Genomic DNA, 5,380 nt, shown 5'->3' on the forward strand with positions numbered 1-5,380 from the left:
AGCAAGACTTTAGTGGGAGCCCAGCGGGAGCCCATCTGGACTTTGACAATTTGCTAATTCCATTTGGCTCTATAGCTTTAAGCGGTCACAGGTCACAGAAACAAGCCTTTACCTATGAGTGTCACTAAGGACCCAGGGCCCTGGGGATGTGGGCCTTGAGTTTTAGCCCATCTCTGCTGGGTCCTCTAAAGGGGAACCGACGGCGGGGGTGATGTGAACTCAGAGCCGGTCCCACCTTGGCCCGGCCAGGCACCCCATCTCCCACCTGGGAAATGGGGAGCAGTTAGGGCTGGAATCCTGGGGAAGAGAAGTTCTTTTTCTGTTGGGCTGCTGACGGGTGCTGAGGCCAGCCCGGGAGTGGCGGTGGAGAGCTCCCCCTGAGCAGGACAGCAGCACAGAGGGCAGGCAGCCAAGCCAAGAGGCTGGGAGGGCCGATCCCTGCTGATGGCGTCGAGCACCCAGGTACAGCCTCACCTGAAACTCTCTGCCTTTAGACGGCCTAGTTACAGAAATCGTTCTCTCCTGCTTTGTTCGTTTGCTAGTTCAAGCCCCTTGGGTTTCTGTCACAGGCTATCAAAAGAATCCTGGGGCCGGGTCAGCGGCATACTGGTTAAGCTCCTGCACTCCTCTTCAGCGGCCCCAGGTTTGCAGGTTTGGACCCCAGGTGCAGACACTCACATCGCTCATCAGCCCATGCTGTGGCAGGTGTCCTGCCCAGAAAATAGCGGAAAATTGGCACGGATGTTAGCTCAGGGCCAATCTTCCTCACAACACAAAAGGAAAAGAATAAAGCTTCTGAATGAAGGGGCACCCTGACCTCCTGCCCGTCTCCCACTGAGTGGGTGCTGAGCGGGGGGCCTGGCTCTGAACACAGTGAGGGGAATGAAAGGGCCAACGCGAGGGAGAGCGGGGCAGGAGGCCGTCACTGTGGACTCAGGAGGCTGGGAAGGCTCCTCTGAGGAGGTGACGTCGGAGCTGAGCCTTGTCTGGGCCATGTTTGTAGCTTCTGGAAACCTGAGGCTTTAACCTCTGGCCCGCGTGCGCATAGGGGACACGCCTTGTCCCAAGTCCCTTCGGCTCAGCCTCCTGCCTCCCTTGTCGCACCCCCACCCCAGGAAGAGCCCTCCTTCGTGGGCCCACATTCCAAATACAAACCGACCCATCCAGGGGCCATCCACACCCCAAGCACCTCCTCTCTTGGACTCTCACACTCAGGGCCACGGGCCCCCTGCCCTTGTCCCCCAGGGCAGGCACCGGACAGGCGGGACAGCCCCCTGCCCCGGAGCCTGTGAGTTATTCAGACCAGCCCGTCTGAGCCTGCTCACCCTGCCTCGCTGTTCCTCCCCGCAGAACCCACAGGACAGACTCCTGCCCGCGGTGCCCTGCTGTCTCGCCTCCTGACCCCCGGGGCTTCCCGGGTGGCCCTGCGTGGCCCTGCGAGCTCCGCCTCGGAGAACTGCAAGTAATCAACTATCTTCTCAATGGCATCGTCTCCGGGTCCGCTGGCCTTACTGAACCGCACATGTTCCCTTGTCACTTTCTCTGTGAAACCTGCCCTCCCAGACCCTTTGCAGACGCTTAGCCTGAACAGAGGAAGAGCAAAGGATGTGTGCGCCCTGTCACAGCATCTTCGACAAGGTGAACCTGGAATACACACTGGAGTTCCTTTCCCCATCAAACGGGAGGCTCCAGAAGAGTGGAGGGCACATCAGGCATTCCACGGACAAGACCAGAGCCCCGGGACGTCCCGAACGTCTGTCTCCCCAGGCGGCGGGCTCGGGGCCAGGGCTTGACCGAGTCCCAGGCTCTGCCCGCCCACTGAGCCTGGAGTTTGGTGGGTTTTTCGGATTCAGCTTTTAATCTTGTCACTTTAGCAGACAGCCCTCAGTTCCTAACTCAACTTTCCAGCAATAATCCAGTGAGAGAGCTGCTCCTTGAGTCAGGTGACGAGAATCTGCGGACATCAGCAGGGAGAGACAGTTTCAGCCCGGCCTGTTTCAGAACAAGGGGTGTCTTTGGGAGAGAGTCGGGGTGCGCAGTGTGGGAGGACAGAACAAGGGGACGCCCTGGGGGACACCAGCGCCAGATTTGTTTCCTGGGGGCATCGACCTTCACGCATTCGATTTCCAGGGCAGCGCCCCAAGAGTGGAGTGGGTTGGAGCTGAGCTTCTCTGTCACCCCACAGAAAGGTGGGCTGAGCACTGCAGGCAGCTGTGGCCCGGGGAGCGGCCTGACCCAAGGGAGCCCCCAGAAAGTTGCCTCCAAGATGGCCATCCTGGTCAGGACAGGGTCCAGCTGCTGGAACAAAGGCCCACGGCAGAGTGACGCTCAGAGCTGGCCCCTCTCCCGCGCTCAGTCTGGAGGCACACGGTTGGCGCTGGTCTGGCAGGGCTGCCCGGGAGGCTCTTGTCCCCGTTGCCCTGTCATCCCAGAGGAGCCGCCCTCGTCCGTGTGGTCAGGACAGAGCTCCAGCCTCAGAGCTCGTGCTCCCGGCAACAGGACAGAGGGAGATGCAGATAGAAGAGCCTGCTTCTCTCTCCTGGGAAATATCTGGAAGCCGCACAAGTCACTTCCCTTCCCGTCCTGAGGGAGCGCTGGGTTCCATGCCCAGCCCGCTGCAGAGGCGGCTGGGAACTCTATGTCCTGGGTGGCCACATGCCCAGCCAGGAGTCAGGGGTTCAGTTGCTCTGGGAGGTGGACGATGCCATTGGGAGCCACCCGGACCTGTCTGCCACACCCCTGGTAATGTTTTCTCCCACCACCCCACCACTCCCCACCCTGAGTTGCTGTTTTGTGAAAAATGACCCATCAGACCAGTTGCATTAAGTAATTCATAATTCAGGAGTCAGCTGAAGATGCCGGGCCAGCGGGGGCGTTCATTAGCTGCGCTGGCAAATCCCTGGTGGGGCCCCACACCGACTCACGGTCTCTCCCCGCAGAGCCCACTGTGCACCTGAAGCCAGAAGCATCTTCTCCAGCGGAGGCCGAGCACGTCGCTCCCTGCTCCTGCTCCCCTGCTCCTTAGAAACTGACCCAGGGCCCTTGCTGTGGAACTGAGCTTAGCCTAACGAGGCAGCTCAGAGGCAGCCGCCGGCCAGCCAGCCAGCGCCCAAGCTCACAGAAGAGACGGAGAAAGCCTCATCAGCAGAGCGTTCCGTCATCGCAGCTGACTGCTCTCCAGGCCTGAGCTGGGGATATCGAAGTTCGGAGACACAGAGCACAATGCACCGGCGGAAGTGGTTCCAGAAACAAGGGGTGCTGGTCCACGTCCCCCCAAGCCTCGCGCCTGCCTCTGTCTTGTACGTGCCCACCACCGCAGCCTCCTTCTGTCTGGGACGCCTCCTCCGATTGCTGCGGTCAGAGCCTGCAGCCCTCCACACTAGGTGCCACCTCCCTTTAGACTGCCAGCAGGGGGTGAGCGTGTGCTGAGCTGGGCACGTCCTGCCTCTGTCCCCGGCACAGGGGACTGTCCTCCTGTTGGGTCCCCGCCTTCTCTTCCCAGCTGGGCTGTGCTCTTCCAGCGGGATCCACGCCTCATTCCCCTCGGGGAGCCCGTGAGTCTGGCCAAGCGCCCAGCATGTGGGGTTCACCGAGGGGGAGCCTCACGGGCAGAGGATTTGTGGAAAACCGAACCAGTCAGTGTGAGTAAAGCCCAGGGAGGAGGTGGGAGTGCAAAGGGCTGCCGGGGACAGGTCACAGAGGGTCCCGAAAGCCCACCGAGGCAGTGGGACTGGCCCTGAAGGGAAGGGGTCCTTGGACAGATGCCAGGAGAGCAATGCCGGAGGACCACACGCTGGGCTGTTTGGCGTAAAGAAAACCACAGCGGGGGACCCGAACGGGGAGCAACAAGCCTTCCAGCATGTCCGCAGCCCTCCTCTTCCTGGCCCTGGCCCTGCACTCCGTGGGCGCAGGGAAATCTCTGCCCACTCTCGTGCTGGGACCGTCCCGAGCCGTCTCGTGAGCACGTGGAAAGACTGCACACAGTGCCACCGGCCTCGCGAGCAGCAGCCAGCGGCCTCCTGGCCATCCTCAGGCTTCTGAGGAGCCCCTGCGGAAGCTCCCTGATGGTTGACCCTCCCTCTGGAGCCCCAGGATGTCTGGCTTCCTGTCACCTCCCCTGGAACCTGCAGCTGTCCGAACAGCCCACACCTCGTCAGCGCTCTTAGGGGCCTGCTCCGCATCACCGTCATCAAAAGGAGAAATCGTCCCAGTGCCAAGGGCCAAGTCCTGCGATACAGTCGGAAGACCCATCTGCACGTGGAAGTGACCTGAGTCCGCTCGGGGGCCCACACCCTGCCACCCCGACCCCCCAAGGGTGGCTCACGGACTCGGTTACCCTATCTGGACCTCTCGCTTGTAGTCATAAAAGCCACAGGCTCGAAGTTTCCCGTGCTGCTTCTGGAAAGGTCAGGTAGTGTTAGCCACGGTCGCTGCCTTTCTGCCCTCCACTGTGGCTCCCAGCCTTGTCCCTTCAGACCCGCATTAGTTGCTAGGAGCGTTACCCCAAGAATTCTGAGTCACTTCTCCACCTAGTTGTTCCGATCACCTCCTCGGGCTACATCCCTACACGCGTCTCAAGCTGGAGCCCGCCCAGCCCCCGCTCTGCGTAAGGAGGGTGCAAAAACGGAGCATCTGCGACACAGCTTTCTGCAGCAGCAAGTTTATTACAAGACTTGGAAAACTGAGGACTTTCCGAGACCCGACCGTCAGCCCCTCAACGTGGAAGAAGAGACGGAGAGGACGGGGAGGGAAGCTGTGCTCCGGGAAAAGCAGTCCAGGCTCTGAGGTTCCACCCCGGTGGGGCCAAGGGGCAGAGCTGCAGCGAGGGTGGCCTCTCCTCGTGTCCCCCAGGTGCCTCCAGGCCGTCCTCTAGGTTCCCCGAGTGTTTGGCCGCGATGCTTTGGAGGGTCCCAGAGGGGCCAAGCCCTTCCGAGTTGAATCTCTGCAGAGAGCGCCGCCGCGGTTGGCACAGCTCCCCGGTTGCTGGAGCGAGTCCTCTGACCCGCATCTTTGCACACACGCGTGTCCTTCTTGCACGGGCCCCACTCACAGCAGAAGGCCTCTCCCTCTGGCCGAAGCCCCACGCCCGGGGCCGGCTCCGGATTCTGCGACTTGCTCCCTGTGAGCGGACAATGCCGGGGGCAGCTCGACCTTTGCACTGGGACCGGACCTGCTGGGACCTCACTGGGGCCACACACTGTTCCTCTTGCGAGACCTGATCCTGATTGTCAGGCAGCGGCACAGACCTCGGAGTGCCTTGAGCAGCCTCCCAGCAGCGCCCCCTCGGCCCTGGCTGCGGCCAGAGGGCGAGGCCAGGGTCACCCCGTGGGGCTGCCCCGCCTGCCGGGAGTCTCCTCGGCAGCTTCCCTCCTGAGCTCCA

The 5,380-nt window shown here is 61.7% G+C and overlaps 1 long non-coding RNA gene across 1 annotated transcript; it reads left to right on the forward strand.

Annotated features, from left to right (window-relative positions):
* The first annotated feature begins 313 nt into the window (after positions 1–313).
* LOC138918842 (uncharacterized) lies at positions 314–4,382 on the forward strand. The gene is made up of 3 exons (XR_011428673.1): positions 314–462; positions 1,351–1,638; positions 2,940–4,382. It is a non-coding gene; the product is annotated as an uncharacterized lncRNA (long non-coding RNA).
* The last annotated feature ends 998 nt before the right edge of the window (positions 4,383–5,380 follow it).

The sequence above is a fragment of the Equus caballus genome, chromosome 18 (genome assembly GCF_041296265.1).
Source record: "Equus caballus isolate H_3958 breed thoroughbred chromosome 18, TB-T2T, whole genome shotgun sequence".
Lineage (NCBI taxonomy): Eukaryota > Metazoa > Chordata > Mammalia > Perissodactyla > Equidae > Equus > Equus caballus.